Source organism: Engystomops pustulosus, chromosome 8 (genome assembly GCF_040894005.1).
Source record: "Engystomops pustulosus chromosome 8, aEngPut4.maternal, whole genome shotgun sequence".
In the NCBI taxonomy this organism is placed as follows: Eukaryota; Metazoa; Chordata; class Amphibia; order Anura; family Leptodactylidae; genus Engystomops; species Engystomops pustulosus.
In genome coordinates, this window is record NC_092418.1 from 87891 (window position 1) to 101428 (window position 13538).

Below are 13538 nucleotides of genomic sequence, written 5' to 3' on the forward strand. Positions count from 1 at the left end.
TCACTACAATGACAAATTTTGAGAAATTGCAAAGCAAATTTTACTGAAGACCATTAAATTTGTGTTATATTTGAGCCCCGATCTTATGGGTTAAAATGCTTATACAACCCTAAATAAATTCTTTGAGGGGTGCCCTTTCCTTAAATGGGGTCACTACTTGAGGGTTTCTATTGTACTGGTACCTCAGGGGCACCCAAACACCAGTCTAGTGACTAGGGTGCTCCAAAAGCAAAATTTTTCTCCTTCCCTTCTCAGTTTTTGACCATTTACCATGGTTACCAGCAAGAAACATAAAATCGTCCCAGCAGCGCTGTCACAAGGTCAAAAGATCGGAGGCTGGTGCAGGACATTTGTCCCGCTGCTCCGGCATCCTCCCGCTCTCATCTGTGTCCCCAGGACATGGACACTGCCTTCTCCTGCAGGACCTATGATGATGTCATGATCACATGACCTGCAGGGGGAAGGAGGGCACAGAGCAGCAGGAGTGAGGTGAGAGGGAGAACATAGGGGGACATTAAGGAACATTACACGGGGCAGTAGGGGGCGGGGACTAGAACTGGGGTCAGAGTGGGGGACTAGAACTAGAGGCAGTATTATAGTATACCCTTATAAAGAGTGGCTGGACCATTATACAATCTCTTTTACCTCTTGTGTCATCCCCTCATCCTCATAGACTGTAAGCTCTTGTGTCACCCCCTCATCCTCATAGACTGTAAGCTCTTGTGTCCTCCCTCATCCTCATAGACTGTAAGCTCTTGTGTCACCCCCTCATCCTCATAGACTGTAAGCTCTTGTGTCACCTCCTCATCCTCATAGACTGTAAGCTCTTGTGTCCCCCCCTCATCCTCATAGACTGTAAGCTCTTGTGTCCCCCCTCATCCTCATAGACTGTAAGCTCTTGTGTCACCCCCTCATCCTCATAGACTGTAAGCTCTTGTGTCACCTCCTCATCCTCATAGACTGTAAGCTCTTGTGTCCCCCCCTCATCCTCATAGACTGTAAGCTCTTGTGTCCCCCCTCATCCTCATAGACTGTAAGCTCTTGTGTCCCCCCTCATCCTCATAGACTGTAAGCTCTTGTGTCCCCCCTCATCCTCATAGACTGTAAGCTCTTGTGTCCCCCCTCATCCTCATAGACTGTAAGCTCTTGTGTCCCCCCTCATCCTCATAGACTGTAAGCTCTTGTGTCCCCCCCTCATCCTCATAGACTGTAAGCTCTTGTGTCCCCCCTCATCCTCATAGACTGTAAGCTCTTGTGTCCCCCCTCATCCTCATAGACTGTAAGCTCTTGTGTCCCCCCTCATCCTCATAGACTGTAAGCTCTTGTGTCCCCCCTCATCCTCATAGACTGTAAGCTCTTGTGTCCCCCCTCATCCTCATAGACTGTAAGCTCTTGTGTCACCTCCTCATCCTCATAGACTGTAAGCTCTTGTGTCACCCCTCATCCTCATAGACTGTAAGCTCTTGTGTCCCCCCTCATCCTCATAGTCTGTAAGCTCTTGTGATCAGGGCCCTCACTCCTATTGTTCCATATGAATGTTTGTACTCTGTAATGTAATATTATTTTTGTATATGTCCCCTATGTAGTTCTATTCTTGTACACAGGGGGCAGTATTATAGTAGTTATATTCCTGTACATAGGGGGCAGTATTATAGTAGTTATATTCCTGTACATAGGGGGCAGTATAATAGTAGCTATATTCCTGTACATAGGGGGCAGTATTATAGTAGTTATATTCCTATACATAGGGGGCAGTATTATAGTAGTTATATTCCTGTACATAGGGGGCAGTATTATAGTAGTTATATCCCTGTACATAGGGGGCAGTATTATAGTAGTTATATCCCTGTACATAGGGGGCAGTATTATAGTAGTTATATTCCTGTATATAGGGGGCAGTATTATAGTAGTTATATTCCTGTACATAGGGGGCAGTATTATAGTAGTTATATTCCTGTACATAGGGGGCAGTATTATAGTAGTTATATTCCTGTACATAGGGGCAGTATTATAGTAGTTATATTCCTGTACATAGGGGCAGTATTATAGTAGTTATATTCCTGTACATAGGGGGCAGTATTATAGTAGTTATATTCCTGTACATAGGGGGCAGTATTATAGTAGTTATATTCTTGTACATAGGGGGCAGTATTATAGTAGTTATATCCCTGTACATAGGAGCAGTATTATAGTAGTTATATTCCTGTACATAGGGGGCAGTATTATAGTAGTTATATTCCTGTACATAGGGGGCAGTATTATAGTAGTTATATGCTTGTACATAGGGGGCAGTAATATAGTAGTTATATTCTTGTACATAGGGGTCAGTATTATAGTAGTTATATTCCTGTACATAGGGGGCAGTATTATAGTAGTTATATTCCTGTACATAGGGGGCAGTATTATAGTAGTTATATTCTTGTACATAGGGGGCAGTATTATAGTAGTTATATCCCTGTACATAGGAGGCAGTATTATAGTAGTTATATCCCTGTACATAGGGGGCAGTATTATAGTAGTTATATCCCTGTACATAGGGGGCAGTATTATAGTAGTTATATTCTTGTACATAGGGGGCAGTATTATAGTAGTTATATTCCTGTACATAGGGGGCAGTATTATAGTAGTTATATTCCTGTACATAGGGGGCAGTATAATAGTAGCTATATTCCTGTACATAGGGGGCAGTATTATAGTAGTTATATTCCTATACATAGGGGGCAGTATTATAGTAGTTATATTCCTGTACATAGGGGGCAGTATTATAGTAGTTATATCCCTGTACATAGCGGGCAGTATTATAGTAGTTATATCCCTGTACATAGGGGGCAGTATTATAGTAGTTATATTCCTGTATATAGGGGGCAGTATTATAGTAGTTATATTCCTGTACATAGGGGGCAGTATTATAGTAGTTATATTCCTGTACATAGGGGGCAGTATTATAGTAGTTATATTCCTGTACATAGGGGCAGTATTATAGTAGTTATATTCCTGTACATAGGGGCAGTATTATAGTAGTTATATTCCTGTACATAGGGGGCAGTATTATAGTAGTTATATTCCTGTACATAGGGGGCAGTATTATAGTAGTTATATTCTTGTACATAGGGGGCAGTATTATAGTAGTTATATGCTTGTACATAGGGGGCAGTAATATAGTAGTTATATTCTTGTACATAGGGGTCAGTATTATAGTAGTTATATTCCTGTACATAGGGGGCAGTATTATAGTAGTTATATTCCTGTACATAGGGGGCAGTATTATAGTAGTTATATTCCTGTACATAGGGGGCAGTATTATAGTAGTTATATTCTTGTACATAGGGGGCAGTATTATAGTAGTTATATCCCTGTACATAGGAGGCAGTATTATAGTAGTTATATCCCTGTACATAGGGGGCAGTATTATAGTAGTTATATCCCTGTACATAGGGGGCAGTATTATAGTAGTTATATTCCTGTATATAGGGGGCAGTATTATAGTAGTTATATTCCTGTACATAGGGGGCAGTATTATAGTAGTTATATTCCTGTACATAGGGGGCAGTATTATAGTAGTTATATTCCTGTACATAGGGGCAGTATTATAGTAGTTATATTCCTATACATAGGGGCAGTATTATAGTAGTTATATTCCTGTACATAGGGGGCAGTATTACAGTAGTTATATTCTTGTACATAGGGGGCAGTATTATAGTAGTTATATTCCTGTACATAGGGGCCAGTATTATAGTAGTTATATTCTTGTACATAGGGGGCAGTATTATAGTAGTTATATTCCTGTACATAGGGGGCAGTATTATAGTAGTTATATCCTGTACATAGGGGGCAGTATTATAGTAGTTATATTCTTGTACATAGGGGGCAGTATTATAGTAGTTATATTCCTGTACATAGGGGGCAGTATTATAGTAGTTATATTCCTGTACATAGGGGGCAGTGTTATAGTAGTTATATTCCTGTACATAGGGGGCAGTGTTATAGTAGTTATATTCTTGTACATAGGGGCAGTATTATAGTAGTTCTATTCTTGTACATAGGGGGCAGTATTATAGTAGTTCTATTCTTGTACATAGGGAGCAGTATTATAGTAGTTATATTCCTGTACATAGGGGGCAGTATTATAGTAGTTATATTCCTGTACATAGGGGCAGTATTATAGTAGTTATATTCCTGTACATAGGGGCAGTATTATAGTAGTTATATTCTTGTACATAGGGGGCAGTATTATAGTAGTTATATTCCTGTACATAGGGGGCAGTATTATAGTAGTTATATTCCTGTACATAGGGGGCAGTATTATTGTAGTTATATTCCTGTACATAGGGGGCAGTATTATAGTAGTTATATTCCTGTACATAGGGAGCAGTATTATAGTAGTTATATTCTTGTACATAGTGGGCAGTATTATTGTAGTTATATTCCTGTACATAGGGGGCAGTATTATAGTAGTTATATTCCTGTACATAGTGGGCAGTATTATTGTAGTTATATTCTTGTACATAGGGGGCAGTATTATAGTAGTTATATTCCTGTACATAGGGGGCAGTATTATAGTAGTTATATTCCTGTACATAGGGGGCAGTATTATAGTAGTTATATTCTTGTACATAGGGAGCAGTATTATTGTAGTTATATTCTTGTACATAGAGGGCAGTATTATAGTAGTTATATTCCTGTACATAGGGGACAGTATTATAGTAGTTATATTCCTGTACATAGGGGACAGTATTATAGTAGTTATATTCTTGTACATAGGGGGCAGTATTATAGTAGGTATATTCTTGTACATAGTGGGCAGTATTATAGTAGTTATATTCCTGTACATAGGGGGCAGTATTATAGTAGTTATATTCCTGTACATAGGGGCAGTATTATAGTAGTTATATTCCTGTTCATAGGGGGCAGTATTATAGTAGTTATATTCTTGTACATAGGGGGCAGTATTATAGTAGTTATATTCCTGTACATAGGGGGCAGTATTATAGTAGTTATATTCTTGTACATAGGGGGCAGTATTATAGTAGTTATATTCTTGTACATAGGGGGCAGTATTATAGTAGTTATATTCTTGTACATAGGGGGCAGTATTATAGTAGTTATATTCTTGTACATAGGGGGCAGTATTATAGTAGTTATATTCTTGTACATAGGGGGCAGTATTATAGTAGTTATATTCTTGTACATAGGGGCAGTATTATAGTAGTTATATTCCTGTACATAGGGGGCAGTATTATAGTAGGTATATTCTTGTACATAGGGGGCAGTATTATAGTAGTTATATTCTTGTACATAGGGGGCAGTATTATAGTAGTTATATTCTTGTACACAGGGGGCGGTATTATAGTAGCTATATTCCTGTACATAGGGGGCGGTATTATAGTAGTTATATTCTTGTACACAGGGGGCAGTATTATAGTAGCTATATTCCTGTACATAGGGGGCAGTATTATAGTAGTTATATTCTTGTACATAGGGGGCAGTATTATAGTAGTTATATTCCTGTACATAGGGGGCAGTATTATAGTAGTTATATTCTTGTACATAGGGGGCAGTATTATAGTAGTTATATTCCTGTACATAGGGGGCAGTATTATAGTAGGTATATTCTTGTACATAGGGGGCAGTATTATAGTAGTTATATACCTGTACATAGGGGGCAGTATTATAGTAGTTATATTCCTGTACATAGGGGGCAGTATTATAGTAGTTATATTCCTGTACATAGGGGGCAGTATTATAGTAGTTATATTCCTGTACATAGGGTGCAGTATTATAATAGTTATATTCTTGTACATAGGGGGCAGTAATATAGCAGTTATATTCTTGTACATAGGGGGCAATTTTTATTAGTATAAACAAACAAAATACATGGTACATTCCAATCAGAATTTAACAGAAATCATACATTGAAATTAATAAATAAATGTATAATAAGTAACTTAAATGTCCATCATTGGTTAAAGGGAAAAGGATTAAACATAATTACACGATGCATTAGTCCCGACATAAATTCCTCCATAAATTCCTATTCCCATCACTTTTCCCAATCTCTATGGATCGGATCCACCTGAGCTCAGACATAATGAGTGTGACTGCGGTCATGTGCTGGAAGGTCTCGCTGTGGATGGAGACTCGGGTCCTGTTATGCCAGTGGTAATACTTTATGGTGGTTATAATGAGGTACATGGTCCCCCTGTCAATGTCCGTTTTGTGTGATGTTACCCCATAGATGATCTCTGGGTAGCTCAGAGACTGTAGACGTGGTATTCTGAGCCTGCGGGACACCTCCTGCCATATCCGCCTCCCTCCCGGGCACTCGGTGGTAAAATGCTCCATGGTCTCCTCTTGGGGGCATCCTAGGGGGCACATACGGTCAGAGACGCTCAGGAATTTTAAATTGCCCCTAACAAAGAGCCTCCCATGCAGGGACAACCAGGCAATGTCAAATAATTTTGCAGGAAGCCTAGGACTATTCATAAACTTCAGACTCTCCTGCAGGGTGGCCGTTGTGCAGTCCCTCAGAGCTGGCTGTAATGTATAGAATGATCTACAGACACTGGTATAGAGGTCCTTCCTGGTCCTACTCTCCAGATAGGTCTTATCTATTCTCCACTTTTTCAAACACCTGAGACCATACTCCAGATACTGGGGGAGGAAGCCAGGAGTCCATCGGCCCCTCTTGAGACTGCCGCCTCGCACCCAAGACTCTGCAAAAGGCAATATCCAGTCCCTGACACTACTTACCCACAGGAGACCATTATTTGAGTCCAGGCAACCAAAATTAACTTTCAGAAACATGGAGTCAAAGAAAACCCTTGGATTTAACATATCCAGCCCACCCTCACTCCTCTGCAGGTAGGTGATTCCTCTTTTTACTGGGTTCAACCTGTTCCCCCATAAAAGCTGGAAGAACAGGCTAAAGAGCCTAGCGGAGAAAGATTCTGGCAAAGGAAATACGACAGAGACGTAGAGGAAGACAGGGACCAGGTAAGTCTTCAGCAGAGTAACCCTTTCTCTATAGGTCAGCCTCCAGTTCTTCCATCGCTGAACCTTTGCATTTCCGGTATCCAACTTCTCTTCCCAATTTAACTTGGCATTATCTTCCCTCCCGAATTTAACCCCAAGGATCTTAATATAGGTGGAGGCCTTGGCGAATTGTGGCAGATCAAAGCCAGGAGCAGTATCCAATGTCCAGAAAGCCTGACTCTTCTCTAGGTCGACCAGAGACCCGGAGGCCTCTGAGTAACTTCTGATGGCTGCAGATAACATCTCCACCTCACGAGGATTAGATATCACCACAGTCACATCATCCGCGTAGGCGACTACCTTCAAAGGCAAGCAATGGGGGACCGGCACCCCCTGAAAATCACACCGCTGCAGTGATCGCAGAAACAAGTCTATGGCAAACACATACAGCAGCGGACTCAGGGGGCAGCCCTGTCGCACCCCCGCCTCTACTTCAAAAGTGTCCCCCTGCCAACCATTGATCAGAGGAAAGCTCTCAGCCTCTCTATACAAAGTTATCAGCCAATCTATAAATTGTCCCGGAATACCGTACTTTGACAAAGTTGCCCATAGATAATCGTGGTCAACCCTGTCAAAGGCTTTAGCCTGGTCCAGACCTACAACATATCTCCCACACCTCAGAGCTTTACATCTCTCAAACATCTCCCTTATCGAGATGACTGCTCCAGAGATGTTCCGCCCTCTTACTGTGCCGTACTGAGAGCCTGCCAACAGTGCCGAGGACAAACAGACTAATCTAGAGAATAGAATTTTTGCCAGAATTTTCCTGTTGACATTCAAGAGGGCGATCGGCCTCCAGTTCTTGATGTCACTAGGCTCCTTACCTTTGGACAGCAGAATAAGGGAGGACACTCTCATGGATGGAGGCATCAGGTGATTTTCTAGACAATTGGTAAACACATCCACAAGGATCGGGGCTAAGAGGTCTTTAAACTTTTTATAAAATTCAGCTGTAATACCGTCAGGATCTGGTGCCTTCTTCAGATGTAACTTATCAATGGCCTCTTTAACCTCCTCCTCTGTTATTCCCGCTGTCAAAGGAGAAAAGTTCAAATCTCTAGTGTCAGGGCCTGGAGTTGCCTCCAAAAATTGAGCCATTTTCTTTTTATCCAAAACCTTCTTCTGAAATAACTCAGCATAGTAGGATCTCACCACCCCCAGGATACCCTCCCGAGATTCCTGTAAAACTCCCAGGGAGTCAGTGAGACCTGTGATCGATTTCTTGGCCACACGTTCCCGGCAATTTTCATACGGATCAGGGACGCCCAGTTTTCCGTAATCTCTTTCTATTACCAGGGACGTGTAGCGGCTGTACTGATACTGCTTTATCTCAGACTTCAGTCGGTCAATCTTTTGTTTGTCCCCCCCTCCCGCCGAATACATTGACTCCAATTCTTTCCGCAGCTTGAGATACTGGCTGTACTTACTCTTACCCTTCTTCACTGACAGTCTCTTCAAGAGGGACCGGATCTCCTCCTTGACGTTCTGCCACCAGTCAGATATGTTGTCATAGAAGTCTACTCTCTGGAGCTGGTCCTGAAAAAGGGAGTGGATACAATTCTGGACATATACATCATCCAGGATGCTGGAGTTAAGCCTCCATAACCCCCGACCAATATCCGAGCGGTTAGTGGCTCCCATACAAAACAATAAGACAAGATGGTCAGAATATGGGACGACTCTCTCGCTCATCCCACTAACAGTCTCTGAAGGACTTACAAACGCCATGTCAATCCTACTGTTCCTGTCAGCACAGGAGTAGGTGTATTTAGGTTTCCTCCCATCCAGGGTGAACACATCACATAAATGGGCCTGTGATACGATGTTCTGTAGTACTTTGGAGTCTCTGACCACTGCTCTGCCCGAGGACCTGTCACCCGATGTCATGGTAACATTAAAGTCGCCCGCCAATACTACAGGGATCGAGGTAAAAAGATATTGTTTTACCTCGTTGAACAGCTGGATTCTCTCTGTCACTGTCTGTGGGCCATAGATGTTGATCAGCCGGAGCCGCCTACCATGGATGGTCACCTCTAGCACCAGGCACCTCCCCATAGCGACCTCCGTCAGCCTGTGCACCGTCACGTCTGTGGTGTTAAATAGTATGGCGACCCCGGCGTACGGCTCCACAGCCAGTGACCAGTAAGAAGGACCAGACCGCCACTCACGCTCAGCCTCACGGAGATGCCCTAAGGTGGTCAGACGGGTCTCCTGCAGGAAGATGACATCAGCCCCCAAATATCTTAGGTGGTCATATACAGCGTGTCTGGTCCTTCTTACTTTAATGCTGTTGACGTTGCTAGAAGCAACTTTTAGAGAGAACCCAGCCATTACAATGAAAAAGAGCAGAGCAGCGACCCCCATCATCATATGTCAGAGTCAGAATCTCCCTGTACACCACCAGTCTCCATGTCCGACTCCTCAGCAGCCTCTACAGGAGGGGGCTTCTTCTTAGTTGGGGGGTCTCCTGTGTCCACCTCACACTCATTATCAATGCGCTGTAACTCGCGCTCATAATCACCTTCTGACTCAGACAGAACATCATATCTGTTAGATAGGACCATGACCCCGGTATCACCACTGGACTTTTTCCTGGTTTTTGGACCTAAGTTGCACTCTTCCTCTGGTTTACGGGAGGATTTATCTTTTTTCTTTCTCTTGTTTTTTTTTACCTCCTCATATTCACCAGGAGCTACAGAAGTGGCTGCCTGAGGCTGCTCCTGAATTACCACCCCCAAACTCCCCTGAGCACCATCCGACATCTGAGGTGCTGGTACAGCATCACCTGACCCCTGTACCTCCCGCCTGGTCAAAATTTTCCCTGACACCAAGGCCTCCTCCTCTAAGGCGTCTGCCTTCTGCACCATCTCATCATCTGAGAAGTCCCTGGCGATGTTATGCCAGGCCTCCGGGCAATCCTTGTGCGGGTGGCCCATACCACCACACAGATTACATTTCACCCTCTCACAGGTGGCACTGAGATGACCGACCTCCCCACAAAGGTTACACTTCACCACTGTACATATATTGGCCACGTGCCCGATCTTACCGCACTTGAAGCACTTTCTTGGTTGCCCGGGATAGAAGCAGACGCCTTTCTCTCTCCCTATAAAGAAGGAGCTGGGGAGGTGCAGTTTTACCAGAACCTGATCTAGAGGGACCTGACTCAACTGGGGGGCTCGATGTTATAGGGGGGAAGTCACTTACATTGTCCTGTACCCCCTTTCCCCCATCCACCTCTATGTTATCCTCAGGTGACTGCACATCCCATACAGATTCAGGGTCCCCTCCATCCCCCGACCCCTCAGGAACATCATGATGACCACCAGTGTCCCCATTGTCTGCTCCAGCAGTAGAACAGTCCTGGATCACCACATCACCCGGACACATAGGTGCATGTCCACTGTCCTGCTGCGGTGTAGTGCCTCCTGGGACTTGTGGTGCCTGTGCATGCTCCTGCTGCGGTGTAGTGCCTCCTGGGACTTGTGGTGCCTGTGCCTGCTGCGGTGTAGTGCCTCCTGGGACTTGTGGTGCCTGTGCATGCTCCTGCTGCGGTGTAGTGCCTCCTGGGACTTGTGGTGCCTGTGCCTGTGCATGCTCCTGCTGATGGACGGCTGCAGACCTTTGCAGCTGCTGTTTTCCCTTCTCGCCCTCATGAAACACAAAGCTTGGGGCCTGCAGTATGGGACGTGTGCCTCTATCATCAGGGGGCATGCTGGACACTGACGCAGCGTCAGAGGGTCTGGACATAGATGTTATGTTCTGTCTGGCAAAGCGTTCCTTGTTCCTATAGGACTCAGACAGCGGCCCCATCTTCTCCAGGACACAGTCCATCTCTCCCACCACCACCGCCAGCTCTTTGCTCAGTGAGTGCAGCTTAGAGTCATACAGGGCGCTACTCTCAGGGTGCGCAGTTTTTAGTGAATACATGCAGTCTATTTGCACTTGCAGCATCTGTTTGTGGTGACTTAGCTCCCCCATCCTCCTTACCAGTGCCGGGATCTCCTCCGCCAACTGCAGCTCAGGCACTCGGGTGGTCTCCTTCAGCTGCCGTGCTGGTCGCTGTAGTGCTCCAGGCTGAGTGCATCCACCTGTCTCCTTCACCTGCCGTGCTGGTCGCTGTAGTCCTCCAGGCTGAGTGCATCCACCGGTCTCCTTGTGTGTCACATCTCCAGGCTTGCACCGGCCTTTGCAGGGACATGTTGTGGCTTCACAGCAGATCTGGTGCGGCCTGCAGCGGCCATGCTGGTCACCACATCCCTCTGCTGCAGGTTTTCTTGCAGGGTTTGTTTCTCTATGGATGTTCTCCTCTGTCTGGGTGGAGGAGTGGGGGGCTGTGCACCTGCTGCTGGTCTGACAATCTGCTTCACCTGTGCTCCTCCACGCTGGGCTGGTGAGGAACTTTCTTCTCTGCTTGCTGCACTCACTTTCTTCACTTCAACATTCTCCACATTACTGCAATTCAGTTGATTCTCTTGCTTACTGATAACTTTTGGATTTGCATCCATCTTTAGAGTTGTCTTTGAGTTTTCACCTGGTTTAGGCCTGGAAGCCTGGGCCTCGCTTGGGGAATCTCCCCACCCAGGGTGGCCCCGCCCTGGGCTTGCTCCAGACATGAGGAGGGTCAAGAGCTCTCACCACACACAACCTCACCTCTAGGAGGCAGTATTATAGTAGTTATATTCCTGTACATAGGGGGCAGTATTATAGTAGTTATATTCCTGTACATAGGGGGCAGTATTATAGTAGTTATATTCCTGTACATAGGGGGCAGTATTATAGTAGTTATATTCCTGTACATAGGGGGCAGTATTATAGTAGTTATATTCTTGTACATAGGGGGCAGTATTATAGTAGTTATATTCCTGTACATAGGGGGCAGTATTATAGTAGTTATATTCCTGTACATAGGGGGCAGTATTATAGTAGTTATATTCTTGTACATAGGGGGCAGTATTATAGTAGCTATATTCCTGTACATAGGGGGCAGTATTATAGTAGTTATATTCCTGTACATAGGGGGCAGTATTATAGTAGTTATATTCTTGTACATAGGGGGCAGTATTATAGTAGTTATATTCCTGTACATAGGGGGCAGTATTATAGTAGTTATATTCCTGTACATAGGAGGCAGTATTATAGTAGTTATATTCTTGTACATAGGGGACAGTATTATAGTAGTTATATTCTTGTACATAGGGGGCAGTATTATAGTAGTTATATTCCTGTACATAGGGGGCAGTATTATAGTAGTTATATTCCTGTACATAGGGGGCAGTATTATAGTAGTTATATTCCTGTACATAGGGGGCAGTATTATAGTAGTTATATTCTTGTACATAGGGGGCAGTATTATAGTAGTTATATTCCTGTACATAGGGGGCAGTATTATAGTAGTTATATTCCTGTACATAGGAGGCAGTATTATAGTAGTTATATTCTTGTACATAGGGGGCAGTATTATAGTAGTTATATTCTTGTACATAGGGGGCAGTATTATAGTAGTTATATTCCTGTACATAGGGGGCAGTATTATAGTAGTTATATTCCTGTACATAGGGGGCAGTATTATAGTAGTTATATTCTTGTACATAGGGGACAGTATTATAGTAGTTATATTCCTGTACATAGGGGGCAGTATTATAGTAGTTATATTCTTGTACATAGGGGACAGTATTATAGTAGTTATATTCTTGTACATAGGGGGCAGTATTATAGTAGTTATATTCCTGTACATAGGGGGCAGTATTATAGTAGTTATATTCCTGTACATAGGGGGCAGTATTATAGTAGTTATATTCCTGTACATAGGGGGCAGTATTATAGTAGTTATATGCTTGTACATAGGGGGCAGTATTATAGTAGTTATATTCCTGTACATAGGGGACAGTATTATAGTAGTTATATTCTTGTACATAGGGGGCAGTATTATAGTAGTTATATTCTTGTACATAGGGGGCAGTATTATAGTAGTTATATTCTTGTACATAGGGGGCAGTAATATAGTAGTTATATTCTTGTACATAGGGGGCAGTATTATAGTAGTTATATTCTTGTACATAGGGGCCAGTATTATAGTAGTTATATTCTTGTACATAGGGGGCAGTATTATAGTAGTTATATTCCTGTACATAGGGGGCAGTATTATAGTAGTTATATTCTTGTACATAGGGGGCAGTATTATAGTAGTTATATTCCTGTACATAGGGGGCAGTATTATAGTAGTTATATTCCTGTACATAGGGGCAGTATTATAGTAGTTATACTCCTGTACATAGGGGGCAGTATTATAGTAGTTATATTCTTGTACATAGGGGGCAGTATTATAGTAGTTATATTCCTGTACATAGGGGGCAGTATTATAGTAGTTATATTCTTGTACATAGGGGGCAGTATTATAGTAGTTATATTCCTGTACATAGGGGGCAGTATTATAGTAGTTATATTCTTGTACATAGGGGGCAGTATTATAGTAGATATATTCTTGTACATAGGGGGCAGTATTA

At 43.2% G+C, this 13538-nt stretch overlaps 1 protein-coding gene across 2 annotated transcripts in view; it reads left to right on the plus strand.

The window, feature by feature from the left end:
* Window positions 1-13538, plus strand: part of LOC140076219 (transforming growth factor beta-1-induced transcript 1 protein-like) — an 89982-nt gene that overhangs the window by 66587 nt on the left and 9857 nt on the right. The gene's annotated exons all lie outside the window — the stretch shown is intronic.